This window comes from Chiloscyllium plagiosum, chromosome 25 (assembly GCF_004010195.1).
Source record: "Chiloscyllium plagiosum isolate BGI_BamShark_2017 chromosome 25, ASM401019v2, whole genome shotgun sequence".
Classification (NCBI taxonomy): Eukaryota; Metazoa; Chordata; class Chondrichthyes; order Orectolobiformes; family Hemiscylliidae; genus Chiloscyllium; species Chiloscyllium plagiosum.
Window position 1 is genome coordinate 7304095 of NC_057734.1, and position 16969 is coordinate 7321063.

General features: G+C 41.8%; 1 long non-coding RNA gene across 1 annotated transcript in view; it reads right to left on the minus strand.

The window, feature by feature from the left end:
* The window catches only part of LOC122562540, a 28046-nt gene that overhangs the window by 2852 nt on the left and 8225 nt on the right, over positions 1–16969 (minus strand). The window contains exon 2 of the long non-coding RNA XR_006315352.1: positions 9026–9140. This is a non-coding gene — a long non-coding RNA (uncharacterized LOC122562540). The remainder of the gene's footprint in view (positions 1–9025; positions 9141–16969) is intronic.

Sequence of the window (16969 nt, forward strand, 5' to 3'; positions counted from 1 at the left end):
ATATATCCATCTTAAAATGTAATGCAATTGTACCAGCCTCCACCACTTCCTCTGGCAGCTCATTCCAACGATTGCCTGTTGTCTGTGACCAACACTTTCGGGTGCCTGTGTATTGAAAAGCTCCAAGCATCGTTTGCTATTGTCCGCCCAGTGTTTGATGAGTGAACTCATTGCACATCCAACCATTTTGAGTGGGCGTCCACACTAACTAAAAACATAGAGCCCATGAAAGGGTCAGCATAGTCAATGTATAACCAAATCCAGGGTTATCCGGCCATTCCCACAAATGTGGGGAAGCTGCTGGCAGTAACACTTGTCCTTGTTGGCACTACCCCACCAATGCAGCTATGTCAGCATTCAGTCCTGGCCACCAGACAAAGCTTCTTGCCAACATCTTCATTTTGGTTACTCCTGGATGACCCCGGTGGAGTTCAGCCAGTACCTGATGGTGACCTTTGCTTGGGACAATCTCTCTTGCTCCCCATTATAAAATGCCACCATCTGTGGTGATCTCGTGTCAATGGGTCCAGGAAGATTTCAATTTTGGTTGTGATAGCCCTTTTGCTCCCCCATTACCATTGACTGTTCTAGTTTTGTGTCCACAGTGTAATATTGTCAGCAGTAACCTGAAGGGTGTCCTGAAAGTTTAAAACCAGAGCAGACTCTCCCAGGCAGCACCACCCATGGTGTATCTGCCAGCAGGAAGCAGCTCAAGGCATCTGCATTTGCTACTTGGCCTCTTGGACGGTGTCCCAACTTGTAACTGCACACATTTGGAATGAGTGACCACCTTGGAATTCAACCTGAAGCTATGGGCGGCATGGCCTTGTCCTCTTTTACTAACCCTAGTAGGGGTTTGTAGTCTCTTACTATTACAAATCTATGTCTAGAAAGGTATTGGTGGAAGCTTCTCACACCAAAGAAGATGGCCAAACCTTCCTTTTCTATCTGGGCATATCGTGCTCTGTATCAGAGTCGAGAATGTGATGCTGGAAAAGCACAGCAGGTCAGGCAGCATCTGAGGACCGTTTCCAGCACCACACTCACAGCTCTGATCTCCAGCATCTGCAGTCCTCACATTCTCCTCTGCTCTGTATCAGCCAAAGTCCAGGAAGCATATACTTTTGGACCATTTGTAAGCCAACACTACACCAATATCATAGGTGGAGGAATCACATGTCAACACCAGATCTCGCTTGGGATCATGGCGTGCCAACATCTTTGACAACAACAGCTGCTTCTTCACTTCTCTAAAGACTATGTCTTGGCTATGAAACCATTTCCAAGGTTAACTCTTTTTCAATAGCAGGTGTAAGGGTGCAAGGATGGAGACCAGGTTATGCATGAACTTTCCATAATAATTCACCAATCCAAGGAAAGACCTAAGCCCTAGTACAGACATGGGAGCTGAGGCACCTTTGATTGTCCTCACTATCTTCAAACAGGTGTAAACAGATCTTGTCGACTCTGTAGCCCAAGCAGGTCACTTGGGGTGTCTGGAACACACATATTTCCTTTCTGAACTGTAAGCCCACTTGGGAGAAACTTCTAAAGTTTATGTCCAAGTTCTCTAAATGCTCTTTACGGATCTTCCTTGTTATTAGCATGGCATCCAGATTAATGGCAATCTGGGGTATACCTTGTAAAATGTTCTCCATCATCTGCTGAAAAATGGCACAGATTGATGATACCCCAAAAGCCAGTCTCATATATTGTACAAACCCTTATGGGTATTAATTTTAGCACACCTCTGGGAATCTTCATCAAACCATAACTGCAATTTTGCATGGCTCTCATTCAGCTTTGTGAAGGACAGACACACCCCTGCCAGTTTTGTGTATAACTCCTCTATGTGAGGGATTGGGTATTTATTCAGTCACAAGAAACTGACCCTTCGGCCTTCACAGTGGTAAGACTGGTACTGCCCATTCCGTGAACTGGACTGTTATGATGATTCCTTCGCTTTCCAACCTCCTGATTTCTGCCTCTACTTTTGCCCTTAAGGCAAATGACACTGGGTGAGCCTTGCAGAATTTCCTCCTGGTCAATATGCAAGGTGGTCTTGGATCCTTTGATAGCCCCTAGACCTTTCTGAAAAGTTTCCAGGTATTCAATTAGGACACTCAGGCAGCCATTTTCTAATCGAGAAATGTTGAGCCAATTAAGGTGAATCTTTCTCAACCCATTTCACCCCATCAAGCTTGAGCCCAAGTCTTTTACTACAATCAGTGGTAACTGAACCAACTGCTTCTCATACGAGGCCAAAACCAGTGAAAAGTTATCCTTCAAATTCCCATTGATTCCAGTTTTGCTCAGGCTCCTTGACACCACACTCGATGAAATGTGACCTTGATGTCAAGGGCAGCCACACTCACCTCACCTCCTAAGTTTAACCCCTTTGTGCTGAACCAGGGCTGTATTCAGGTCAGGAGCTGAGTGGTCCTGCCAGTCCCCAAGCTGTTCAGGTTATTGCTAAGCAAGTTTTGACTGATAGCACAGCAAATGACATTTTCTGTGACTTTGGCAGTGATTAAGAATAGATTGATAGACTGCAATTGGCCAAGCTAGCTTGTCCTGCTTTTTGTGTTTTGCTGGTTAGATGCCAGTATTGCAGAAATACTGGAACAGCTTGGCCAAGGGTGCAGCCAGTTTTGTAGTGCAAGTCTTCAGTTTGTTACCAGATTGAAATCAGGACCCAAAGCCTTTTGTCGTATCCAGTGCCATCAGCCATTTCTTAATGTGACGTGGTGCGAATCAAATTGCTTGATGATCAGTGATGCTAAGGACCTCTGGAGGAGGTGGAAATGTGGAGGTGGAGATGCAGTCAGCACTTCTGGCAGAAGGTCACTGCAAATGCTTCAGTCTTATCTTTTGCACTAATGTGTCAGTCTTCCCCATCACTGATAATAGGGATTTTTTGGAGCTGTCTCCTCCAATGAATTGTTTTTAGATGTTTGTTCCAGGTACAGAAATGCCTCAATTTTAAAATACTCATCCTTCTTTTTAAATCCCTCACTCTCTTGGAAGCTGCTCTGAGTCTACAACCCTTCAATGTTCCTTCAATGCTGCTCTCTTGGGCATCCCTGATGTTAATTTACCCCATCTTTAGTAGCTGTGGGCACAGCCATCAAGGTCTCAACCTCTGAAATGTCCTTCCAAACCTTATCAATTTGTCATTTTTTAAAAAAACACACAAGATGCTCCTTAAAACCCACCTCTTACCAACCTTTTTGTTTTCTGACCTAATAATTCCTGTGGGTTGGTTCCAAATCTTGTTTGCAGATCATTCTGATGAAATGCCTTGGCTCTTTTCACTATGAAAAAGGTGTTGTATAGATCCCAAGATGTAGGAGTAAAATTAAGCCATTCAGCCCATCGAGTCTGTTCCACTATTCAATCATGGCTGATGTTTCTCAACCCCATTCTTCTGCCTTCTCCCCATACCCCTTGATCCACTTACAATCTATCCGACCTACCCCTGTCTTAAATGCCCTCAATGATTTGGCCTTCACAGCCTTCTGTGGCAATAGGTTCCACAGATTAACCACTCTCTGGCCAAAGAAATTTTTCCTCATCTCAGTTCTAAATGATTGTCCCTGAGGTCACATCGTAGTGTCTTCTACTGGTGGAAACATCTCCACGTCCATTTCCAGGTCCCTCTGCGTATTCTGTAAGTTTCAATGAGATTCCCCTCATTCTAAACTCTATCAAGTACAACCCAGAGTCCTCAGTTGACATCCCTTCATCCTCTGGATTATTCCTGCAAGTCTTTCGTTAAATTGTCCCAAACACCTTGAATTTACCAGGTATAATGGACAAGATAGCTCAAACACTAAGAGAACATAAAATGCCAGATTCTCAACTGATCATATCTGTTCAGCTGAATATTTTGGCATGTTGCAGCACCCAGTAATGCAGTAAACATTCTGCTAATATTGTCACTAAATAGTATAACTGCCAATACTGGGAGAGCTGCAGAATGAAAAAAAAGAAAGTGGGATAAATATTCTGCAAGTAGTACAGGCTGTGTAAATATTGTTCTGGTCACCAAATTATGAATTATGAATTCTTACTTTGAAGTATAGCAGTGCGAAAGAATACTCAAAAACCTGTTTAATTCGATTACCTTTCAAATCACTGAGGTTTTCCTGTTAAAATTCCACAGTACTTTCTTACAAGTTCATTTGAATCCCCTCTCCAGGGGATGCGCTGCCATTGGAAATCAGGTGGTTCTCATCAAATAACTAGGTGTGTGCACAAGCGAAGATATCCCTGTATTTATAGATATGTTCTTTTGATCCGGATCACAAAGGCTTATAAAGATGTCTCAGGTGTATAGGATTTTGAAATAAACTCCGCAGTATTGCTTTCAATGCACATTGGGACATCGGCCAAACCCACCACACTCCATTATCACAAAGTTTATAGAAAATACATTCATCACATTCCACAGAAGCCAAGCAAAAGAACTATGCATTATCACCACCTACTTCGAGTTACAACTGGAAAATATCAGAAGTGAGACTAATTGCTTATTCATTTTTCCTGCACCGTGACTTTTATGTTAGTATTCAGTTGCCCAGGGAAACTCATTTAATTGCTACTGTACCTAGATAAATTTCACTTAAATACACTTCTGACGAAGTCAAATATTTGACAGCTTGTTCTGCGATATATAGTTAATTCTGGAAAAGGATGAATTACCTGCATCAGGTAATTAGGAAGACCCAGTACACAGCATTATACCAATCAACAAAATTATGTAAAGAATAAAAATATTTCAATTTAACACATTGGAGATTTTCCAACATTTCAGACAGTGAATTGTTTTTGAAGTATTCCATGACTCACTGAATTCTGAGGAGGTCATTTCAGCCCATTGCATCTATACTGTTCTTTCCAAATGTGCATTTTGCTTACTGTAATAATCCTGCTTTCTCCCCTGCACATTGTTACTTTTTAAAATAATTGTCTAACTCCCTTTGGAATGCATCAACTGAATTTTCCTCCATTACATTTCCAAGCAGTACATTCCATACCCTAACTATTCACTGCATGAAAAAGCATTTTCTCACATCACTTTCACATTCTTTTAATCAACACATTCTTATAGCCAAACCTTGAAGACTGGGAACAGTGTCTCCCTATTGATTCTGCCCAAATCCGTCATGATTTTAAATGTCTATCAAATCTCCCGTAATCCTTCTCTTATCCAAGGGAATACAGTCCTAACTAAGAACATAACAGCGCAGTACAGGCTCTTCAGCCCTTGATGTTGCACCGACCTGTGGAACCAATCTGAACCCCATCTATCCTATACTATTCCATTTTCATCCATATGTTTATCCAATGGCCATTTAAATGTCCTTAAATGTGGCGAGTCTTCTACTATTGCAGGCAGTGCGTTCCATGCCCCTGCTACTCTCCCAGTAAAGAAACTACCTCTGAGTGGTGATCGATATGGGACCGATATCAATTTAAAGCTGTGTCCCCTCGTGCTAGCCATCACCATCTGAGGAAAAAGGCTCTCACTGTCCACCCTATCTAACCCTCTTATTATCTTGCATGTCTCAATTAAGTTACCTCTCAACCTTCTTCTCTCTTTAACAAAAACAGCCTCAAGTCCCTCAGTCTTTCCTAATAAGACTTTCCCTCCATACCAGACAACATCCTAGTAAATCTCCTCTGTACACTTTCCAAAGCTTACACATCCTTCCTAAATTGCGACGTCCTGACAGTATATAATACTCCAAGTGTGCCCACACCAGAGTTTTGTACAGCTGCAGCATGACCTCGAGGCTCTGAAACCCAATCCCTCTACCAATTAAATCTAACACACTGTATGCCTTCTTAACAACCCTATCAACCTGGTGGCGACTTTCAGGTATCTATGTACATGGACACCAAGATCTCTCTGCTTATCTACACTACCAAGAATTTTACCATTTGCCCAGTACTCTGCATTCCTATTACTTCTTCCAAAGTGAATCATCTCACATTTTTCCGCATTAAATTCCATTTGCCACCTTTCAGCCCAGCTCTGCAGCTTATCCATGTCCCTCTGTAACCTGCAACATTCTTCAGTACTATCCACAACTCCACTGACCTTCACGTCATCCGCACATTTACAAACTCATCTTTCTATGCCCTCATCTAGGTTATTTATAAAAATAACAAACAGCAGTGGCCCCAAAATAGATCCTTGCAATACATCACTAATAACTGAACTCCAGGATGAACATTTCCCATTAACCATCACCCTCTGTCTTCTTTCAGCTAGCTGGTTTCTAATCCAAACCGCTAAATCACCCTCAATCCCATGCCTCTGTATTTTCTGCAATAGCCTATAGTGGGGAACCTTATCAAATGCCTTAGCGAAATCCATATACATCACTTCAACCGCTTTACCCTCATCCACCTGTTTGGTCACCTTCTCAAAGAACTCAATAAGGTTTATGAGGCACGACCTAACCTTCACAAAACCATGTTGACTATCCCTAATCAACTTATTCCTCTCTACATGATTATCAATCCTATTTCTTATAACTTTTTCCAATACTTTACCCACAACCGAAATAAGGCTATATATACCAAGGTTGTCTCTACTCCCCTTTTTGAACAAGAGGACAATATTTGCTATCCTCCAGTCTTCTGCATTATTCCTGTCGACAACGATGACATAAGTATCATTCAATTCCCGACTCAGGCGACTGACTGTGTGGAGTTTGCATGTTCTCCCCGTGTCTGCGTGGGTTTCCTCCGGGGGCTCCGGTTTCCTCCCACAGTCCAAAGATGTGCAAGTCAGGTGAATTGGCCATGCTAAATTGCCCGTAGTGTTAGGTAAAGGGGTAAATGTAGGGGTATGGGTGGGTTACGCTTCGGCGGGTCGGTGTGGACTTGTTGGGCCGAAGGGCCTGTTTCCACACTGTAAGTAATCTAATCTAATCTCTTTATCAAAGCCAAAGGCTCTGCAATATTCTCCATGGCTTCCCAGAGAATAAATCCCTAGGATAAATTCCATCCTGCCCAAGGGACTTATCTATTTCCAGAATTGCTAACACCACCTTCTTGAGAACTTCATCCTGTCTAGTCTAGTAGCCTGTATCTCAGTATTCTCTTCTGCAACACTGTCTTTTTCCAGTGTGAATACTAACGAAAAATATTCATTTAGTGCCTACCCATCTCCTTGGACTCGAGACACAACTTTCCACTACTATCCTTGATTGGCCCTAATCTTACTCTAGTCATTCTTTTATTTCTGATATACCTATAGAAAGCTTTAGGGTTTTCCTTGATCCTATCTGCCAAGACTTCTCATGTTCCCTCATGGCTCTTCTTAGCTGTCTCTTTAGGTCTTTCCTGGCTAACTTATAACTCTCGAGCACCCTAAATGAGCTTTAATGTCCCATCCTAAAATAAACCTCCTTCTTCCTCTTGACAAGAGATTCAACTTCTTTAGGCAATCACAGCTCCTTTGCTCGACCACTTTCTGCCTGCCTGACAGGTACATACTTATCAAGGACATGCAGTCGCTATTCCTTGAATAAGCTCCACATTTCAATTGTGCTCACCCCTTGCAGTTTCCTTCCCCATCCTATGCATCCTAAGTCTTGCCTAATCGCATCATAATTGCTTTCTCCCCCAGCAATAACTCTTACTCTGTGGTATATGTCTATCCCTTTCCATCACTAAAGTAAACATAACCGAATTGTGGTCACTATCACCAAAGTGCTCATCCATCTCCAAATCTAACACCTGGCCAGGTTCATTACCCAGTACCAAATCCAATGTGGCCTCGCCCCTTTTTGGCTTGTCTACATATTGTGTCAGGAAAACATCCTGCACACATCGGACCAAAATTGACCCATCTAAAGTACTCGATCTATAGTATTTCCAATCAATATTTGGAAAGTTAACGTCCCCATAGCAATTATCCTGTTACTCTCGCTCCTATTCAGATATATCTTAGCTATCCTTTCCTCTACATCTCTGGAACTATTCGGAGGCTTATAGAAAACTCCCAACAGGGTGACCTGTCCTTTCCTGTTTCTAATCTCAGCCCATATTACTTCAGTAGATGAGGAGAAAGTGAGGTCTGCAGATGCTGGAGATCAGAGCTGGAAATGTGTTGCTGGAAAAGCACAGCAGGTCAGGCAGCATCCAGGAAACAGGAGAATCGACGTTTCGGGCATAAGCCCTTCCTGAAGAAGGGCTTATGCCCGAAACGTCGATTCTTCAGTAGATGAGTCCTCATCAATTGTCCTGTCTGCCACTGTAACACGGTCCTTAACTAACAATGCCACACCTCTCTCTCTATTACCATCTTCTCTGTTCTTACCTGAAATATCTAAATCCCAGAACCTGCAACAACCATTCCTGTCCCTGCTCTACCCATGCTTCTCCAATCTAACCCTATAATTGAAGCCCTTCATCCCTGGAATGAGTCTCGAAAATCTCTTCTGCACCCTTCAAACACCTTCACATTTTTCCCAAAGTATGACATCCAGAACTGGGTGCAATATTCTAGCTAATGTCCGATATGGGTCCTTGCTCCTATACGCTATGCCTGTATTTATAAAGCCTACTTTATTAACTATGCTCTTAACCTATGCTGCATCTTTAATAAATCATGCACATATACATCCAGGGCCTTCTGTTCCTGCACTGCCTTCAGAGTTGTACCCTTTATTTTGTATTGTCATTCCAGGTTATTCTTAACAAAATGATTCACCTCATATTTCCCGACATTGAACTTCATCTAACAATTGTCTGCATCTTTTCAAAGTTCTACACTACCCTCACACAATTTACATTGGTTTCACGTTCTGTATCATCCACAAAATTTGAAATTGTGCCCTAAACACCCAGGTCTAGGTGATCAATATATATAAGGAAGTCTAAAGGTCTCACTCTCCTTCCTGTAAAACACTGCTAAACCCTTTCCTTCAAATTACTTTTGAATGCTTTTCACTTGTTCCTCCATTCAAGTAGATCATGACAAATCTCTATAACATCAACTACCTACCTTCGTGTTGTACACTTAACATTCTCGGCTCCAATGTTCCATGGATTTCAGGTTTGAAACATCCAGTTGTCTTCCAACCTCAACATGGAAAGGGGTGTTCCAGATCTTCACTACCCTTTGTGTGAAGAAATAACTGAATAATTTTTATTTTACAATTCTCCCTTTTCTGGGAAAACAAGGAGAAAATGAAAGGCAATAGATCAATAACACTTCATTTTGATGGAACAGTCTGAAATCTCAATCATCAATAATTTTCCCTTCAAGTTTCTAACATTGTGGATTAGACTAGTTTGGTACTGGAGGAGAATATTACTTTCAGAGGGTTCACTTTTTGGGTGAGATGTTAAATTGAACCACGTCAGGTTCAAGTAAAAATAACGTCACAGTCTTGCCACACTGAGCAGGAGGGATCACCTTAAGTGTTCTGGCTAATATTTTATATCTTGACTAACACTGAAAAGCAGATCATTTTGTCATTATCCCTTTTCTTTTTTGTAGGAGCTTACTGTGCACAAATTGAAGGTTGCCTTTCTTACATATAACAGTGAAGGGACAGCACGGTGGCTCAGTGCTTAGCATGGCTGTTTCACAGCATTGGGGATCAGTTCGATTTCACCCTTGGGCGACTGTCTGAGTTTGCACATTCTCCCGTTCTGCGTGGGTTTCCTCCAGGTGCTCTTGTTTCCTCCCATAGTCCAAGGATGTGCAAGTTAGGTGGCCATTATGTGGTGTCCAGGGATGTGTCGGTTAGGTGGATTAGCCATGGGAAATGCAGGGGTACAGGGATAGGGTAAGGGGGCGAGTCTGGGTAGGATGCTCTTTGGTCGGTCGGTGTGGACTTGTTGGGCTGAATGGTCTGTTACCACACTGTAGGGATTCTAGGTTACTTTGAAAATAGTTAATTGGCTCTCAAGCCCTGTGAGTTGTCCAAACATCATGAAAGGTACAACATAAATGCAGTTCTTTCTTTCATTTACATATTCCTTTTTTTAAAAAAAGAATGTTCCTTAATTGAAGTGTTTTAGATGGTGACTTTGCCAGATTTGTATGCAAAGCATGTGGAATAATAGGGTTCATGATGCATCATTGACTACATCTGCCTCAAGGATGTGTGCTGCAGTGCAAAGCTTAAGAAAGCCATTGGAAAGTGGAAAGAAGTTTCTTTTTGTAGAAAAGACTTAACCCAGCACTTACTGTTTGGGTTTGCCCAGCAGATTATAGCTTGTCACTTGTCTGAACACTCCCTAAAGAAATGTATTGATTACCTTTCATAACCTCAGAATGTCCATAGGTACTTTATAGTTAAGTACTTTTAAAGCATAGTCATTGTTGCTATATAAGAAAATATGGCAATTAGGTTATACACAGCATTATCCCAGAAACAGCCATGTCCAGTTTTTGAGATATTTGTTGCAGAATGAATCCCTGTTCTTTTCTTAATATTGACATAGAATGTTTGTGTTAATTGGGAGGGAGAGGGTGGAAGTGGGGGCAAATGGGCTTCATCCCAAAGATGCTTCTGACAGACCAAAACTCCACCCTTATAGAAGTGAAGATTGATCTTGGAAAGTTTGCTGAAGTCCCTGGAAAGGGAATCAGACACACAACCTTCTGTTTCAGTCATGATGTGACCACTGAGTCAAGAACTAAATAGAAATGGATGACATTAAATTTGAATGCAATGAATTACATTGGGGACTTATAATCAATTACATAACAATACACAGGTTCTTCTATAACATGATGGTTTCGTTTTATGCAACCTCACTTCAATAAAAAATTGTGCTTTAAAATATTGGCGATGTAATCACATTACAGCCAACACATGTTTTAAAAGGTCGCACTGCTGAAACAGTGTCCCCAAATTGTCAATCGTGTTGCAGCGAATTTGCGTTGACGCAACATGTGTTACAATGGAACGACTGGTTGATCAAAATATGCATTTTGCTGATGGTAGAATCTCAAATTTCAATTGCTTTCTTCTATTTCCCTCGAGAAAGTATAAAAGAATATACTTTCCAAGATGTTACCTTTGCACTTCCACACTCTGGTCTCTTGTTAAATTCAAGAGGACTTGTGTGGAGGTAACAGCCGTGCCATATTACATCAATCATGCCGTGAGATCCATTAACTAATTCCGTAAACATAACACAAATACTCCGTTTAATCGTAGGAAAGTATTTGAAAGCATAGTTTATTGTATCATCCAACAGCTTCTGTGTAAATTGGATTGACTGTCAAAGGAAAGAGAAAAGGGTGAAATTAAGTTTATCTATGGTTGGAATGAAATCTTCAGAGATTTCTATTTGCATTTAAATTGTATAAAAGCATACTGCACAATGGACTTTCCACATTTTAAGTAAAGAGCTTGCATGTTATACATTTTGTTATTGTAATGCTTGTGAAAATGCCATGTTTTCCTGCACTTCAGCTATTCACCTTATTCTATGACTAAAATCCAGTGTGTAATTCAATCAGTTCAACATTAACATCTTACTCTAGCAGCTGGATACAAGCAAGGAAAATACATTTCATACAAGCACTTTTAGAAATACCTAGTCATGGGACTCAATTACAGAAGGCAAACTCACAGTTCAGTTGGCTACGATTAACTCAGGCCCATACACACCTCTCATAATTACTCCCTCCCGACCATACATGATCTTCACAGATCAGGTCAGAATAGCTGTTGTTAGATTCAGTCTGGTGCAGACAAAAATATGCTAAGGAGTGCAAAATTGAGAGGAGGGGAGTGAACATTAATTATTCTGTATGCTTAGTGAACTCAGTCAAATTCCAAGTCTGACCTTTACATGTTTAAAACTGCAGAGTTACAATAGATCTGGGAATTGAATTTGGTTGATAACTGCAGCAGTCTGCTCTTTTCGAAAGGTAGTCTTCCTTTTAGAATTAGTCTTGGAAATTTTAAAAAAGGCAACCATACTCCTCGAGGTCTGCAGCACAATTGTGAACTGACAACACTTGACAATTTCCGGATGATTTTGACACTTATTAGGCATCAGGAAAATGTAAAATTTGATGCCTATAATGTTTTTTTTTTGGCCCCCTTTGTGTTTATGGGTTTAATATACTTGTCACTAGTTCCTTTCGATTGCATTTCTGAAGTGCCTCGAGCTGTCTCTCTACATTAATGACACTAAAAGAAATAATTTGCATTTAGATAAAGCCTATCATGTCCTCAAGACATCCAAAAGCTCTTTACATCGAACAACGTATTTTGAAATAGTATCATTGTTGTGATTTTAGAAACATTGCTGCAAATTTGCACTCAGTAAGATCCCACTGATAGCAATATCAAAATAAATAAAGACAAACTTTGGCCCAAACATTTGACCACCAGATTGTGCAATAGTGGCTGATGCTGGAAGATATGCATCAGGACCCTGTATGAGACCCTGATGTGTGACTTATTTAGCAACTGTTGGAAAGTTTAAACATCAGATAGGCAATTCCTTTGCTCCCAGGGATATTCCACAAATGTTTCCAAATCTGAGTTAGAATTGGAAACTTCAGACAAACCCACAATAATTACTTGCGAGTTACCAAGGAACTATGAGACAGACTAAAACCTAATCAATAACTTGGGTGACTCAACAACTGATGCCAAAGCACTCCCTCCCACCCACCCAGCCCAAGTACACTGCAACAATTCACTCACTCACCCAAGCTACACTTATTCATTAAAAGACTATATTGAAATAGCAGAACACAGGAGCTGGTGGCACCAAAACGGGGGAATTGTCTTCTACCCTGAACTGATTCACAGCTGTCTATATGGTCATCTGTGCTCAGGGAGATCTTTTACATCTTAGACAGGAATCCTGAACTTTTCAACCACAAATAGGCAAGTACACATTTTCTGATGAAGGGCTCCTGTCCGAAACGTCAGTTTTCCTGCTCCTCGATGCTGCCGGACCTGCTGTGCATTTCTAGTACCACTCTAATCTTGACTCTAATCTCCAACTTCTGCAGTCCTCACTTTTGCCAAGTGTACATTTTCTGTCTGATCAGCACTGATACTGTGGTCCGAACACTGATCAGAAGATTCAGGCTTGTATTTTGTATTCTGTCATCTGTAGTGGGACTTGAACCCACAACTTTCTGACTCAGTAAAGTACTACCCACTGAGCAATGACTGACACAGTGTATCTTATCCAAAGGGTTGTTCTTTGTGTCAGTGCTGATCAGCTACTGAATACTTAATTCAGTGGTGAGCCAGTAAAACCATTATCATGGAGACTAAGCTTGGCCCCACCCAATAACCTCAAACATCACACATGGTCACATAGCAGCACATGAGGACATTGAGACAAGCTGCAGTACATCCACCCACTGGCCCAGTCAAAACTTGTGCATTCAGCATATACTGTAGAATGGACCCATCCCATTCCAGCATTTATTGCCCGTCCCTAGTTGCCCTTCAGAAGGTGATCTGCTTTCTTGAATCGCTGCAGTCCATGTTCTGTAGGTTTACCCACAATGCCCTTAAGGAGGGAATTCTAGGATTTTGACCCAGCAACACTGAAGAAATGGTGATATATTTCGAAGTCAGGATAGTGAGTGGCTTGGAGGGGAACTTGCAGGGGGTGGTGTTCTCAAGTATCTGCTGCCCTTATCCTTCTGGAGGGAAGTGGGTTTGGAAGGTGCTCTCTGAGGATCTTTGGCAAATTTCTGCAGTGCATCTTGTAGATGGTACACACTGCTGCTAGTTAGCATCAGCGGTGGAGGGAGTGGATGTTTGTGGATGTGGTGCCAATCAAATCAGCTGCTTTGTCCTGGACAGTCTCAAGCTTCTTGAGTGTTGTTGGAGCTGCATCCATCCAGGCAAACGGGGAATATTCCATCACACTCCTGACTTGTGCCGTGTAGATGGTGGACAGGCTTTGAGGAGGCAAGAGATGAGTTACTTACCTAGTGCCACTCTTGCGTCTTAATTTCAGACTTCATTTTGTTCTTTTAAAATTTCGGCTCCCTAAGTAATTCCGAAACATATCAACCAATCGCTTACATTTTCATGCCATGGTTTTTCCATCTTTCCAGAAGGCGTAGGCACCTCTTTGAGAGAAAAAAAAACAGGGGTCAAGCAGCTTGTTATTCACAGTCAAACGGCAACAGAAATTGTCAGGGCTATTTGAGCCGTAGCAGTAGAATATAAAAGTGCAAATTCTGTCTGAGAACTTTCATTGTTATGGGATCCTGGAACTCTTTTCCCAGCAGCACTGGGAGAGTATTTGCACCAAATGATCTGCACAGTTGAAGAAACCAGTGCAGCACAATTTTCTCAAGGGCTATTAGAGATGTATAATAAATTCTGGATTTGCCAGCAACACCCAGAATAAAAATAAAGTGTCCTCTAGTGCATAGTTGAGACATCCTCTACTTGCACTCATCTCCAAGGGGAGCACGTTTCTACCACACTGTGGATATCCCTGGTGGCCTAGTACAGTGTGAAAATCCTCTGTTCTACAATGCTGTGGCAAAACAGATGTCTTGTACCACCTAACCAACAGGATGATTCTTCATTCACAACAGTGTGGTGAAACTTGAAAGGGTTCAGAAAAGATTTACAAGGATGTTGCCAGGGTTGGAGGATTTGAGCTGTAGGGAGAGGCTGAATAGGCTGGGGCTGTTTTCACTAGAACGTTGGAGCCTGAGGGTTTACAAAATTATGAGGGGCATGGATAGGATAAATAGACAAAGTCTTTTTCCCAGGGTGGGGGAGTCCAGAACGAGAGGGCGTAGGTTTAGGGTGAGGGGGGAAAGATATAAAAGAGACCTGATGAAGGAGCAGTGTTCCAAAAGCTAGTACTTTGAAATAGACTAAAACCTGTGTTGTGTGATTTTTAACTTAAAAAAATCTGACAGAGCCACTTAAGGACAGGAATGGTGAATAACCAATTTGTAGGAAAGGTAGTTGCCATGATGTTGGACTGGGGTGGACAAAGTTAAAAATTGCACAATACTGGTTAATAGTCCAACAGGTTTATTTGAAAATCACAACCACCTGATGAGGGAGCAGCACTCTGAAAGCTAGTGCTTCCAATTAAACCTGTTGGACTATAACCTGATGTTGTGTGATTTTTAACTTTGTACAGCCCAGTCCAACACCGGCATCTCCAAATCAGGTTTATTTGAAACCGCAAATTTTTAGAGCCCCCTCTCCATCTGCCTGAGGAAGGAGCATTGCTCTGAAAGCTTGGAGTTTCTGTTGGACTATAACCCTGTGTCATGAAGTTTTTGACTAGGAAAGAGAGAGCAAGAGAGACAGAGCAGTTGGAGGAACTGCTAAGACCATGGACACTAAGGGCTGAGCAATGAAAATTAAGGTTGTGCAGGAGGCCAGAACTGGCCAGAAAGAGATGTAAAATTCATGTTAGTTTTTCCTGGTCTTAACCAGGCTGACCCAGGGACAGGAACATTTGGTTTTGATCACCTTGGGTGGCCACTCCTTGTGGATAATCCCCACTCCTATCCACAAAGAAATGGAACATGTGGACAGTGATCAAGGGAGGTTTGGCCATTGGTGTGATGGTCCACTTGAACAAATAGCATGCTGACATTATCATTGGCATGAACAATGACTCAGGTAGGTAGGGTGCTGGAGGAAAATGTTGTCTGCGGAATGGTATTCTGTGAGCAGTGGCTGTTCTACAGAAAAGGAGCAAACATTGGGAAAAATGCCGGAAGAAAACCATTGCATGTGTCACATTGGGATACTGTTCAGCAATCAGGAGGTACTGTTTACAGATTGGTTCTTGGACAGGCTGTCATCCATTTACTGGCTCCCTGCAATGGCAGTGTTAAATGTGGCTTCCTTAATCTATCAGGAGAATCACAGACTGACACAAAGCTGCCTAACTAATTCTTCTGCCAGGCTATTTAGCAGTGGAGATGCAAACAGCTGACATCACGCTGAAATGGGCACCACACTAAAAGCTACTTAGAATTCTCTTTATAGAGACAAAAAAACTGCAGATTCTGGAATCCAAAGTAGACAGGCAGGAGGCTGAGCAAGCCAGGCAGCATCAGGAGGTGGAGAACTCGACTTTTCAGGTGTATCCTGAAGAAAGGTTACATGTGAAATATCAACTTCTCCACCTCCTGATGCTGCCTAACTTGCTATGTTCTTCCAACCTCCTGCCTGTCTACTTTGGATTCTCTTTACATTCCAGACTAATAAAAAATAACTATAACTAGTAAAATACCAAAATCAATGAGTAGTTCTGAGTGAATGGTAGTGAAAAGCTGGAAGATTAATTGGTTTCGGTTTCCATCCATGGTGAAAAGCATCACAGGGTGGCATGGTGGCTCAGTGGTTAGCACTGCTGCCTCACAGTATCAGGGTCCCAGGTTCGATTCCATCCTCGGGCAACTGTCTGTGTGGAGTTTGCACATTCTCCACGTGTCTGCGTGGGTTCCCTCCGGGTGCTGTGATTTCGTCCCACATTCTAAAGATGTGCAGGTCAGGTGAATTGGCCATGCAAAATTGCCCGTGGTGTTAGGTGCATTAGTCAGAGGGAAATGGGTCTGGGTGGGTTATTCTTTGGAGGGTCGGTGTGGACTGGTTGGGCCGAAGGGCCTGTTTCCACACTGTAGGGAATCTAATAAAAATCTAATATAAAAAAAGTGTGGAAACCACAGAATGTGCAACAACAGCTTGAATGGAAACTGATAGAATATTACCTTACGCATATGTTATGAAGGCTATATATACCTCAAAAAGAGAAATTTGATTGTTGTCTTTGCAACTATAAACAATGTATATTTTGCTTTGTAAAACATGGTAGGTAGAACTTCAATTACACATTCAACATGTTGATGCTTTATTATTTTGTATGGAGCAAGTTCTGTTATTGCTGGGTCAAGGGCTATTGCTGGCAACACCAAAGCAAACTGATACAATAGATGTTGATTAAATAAATA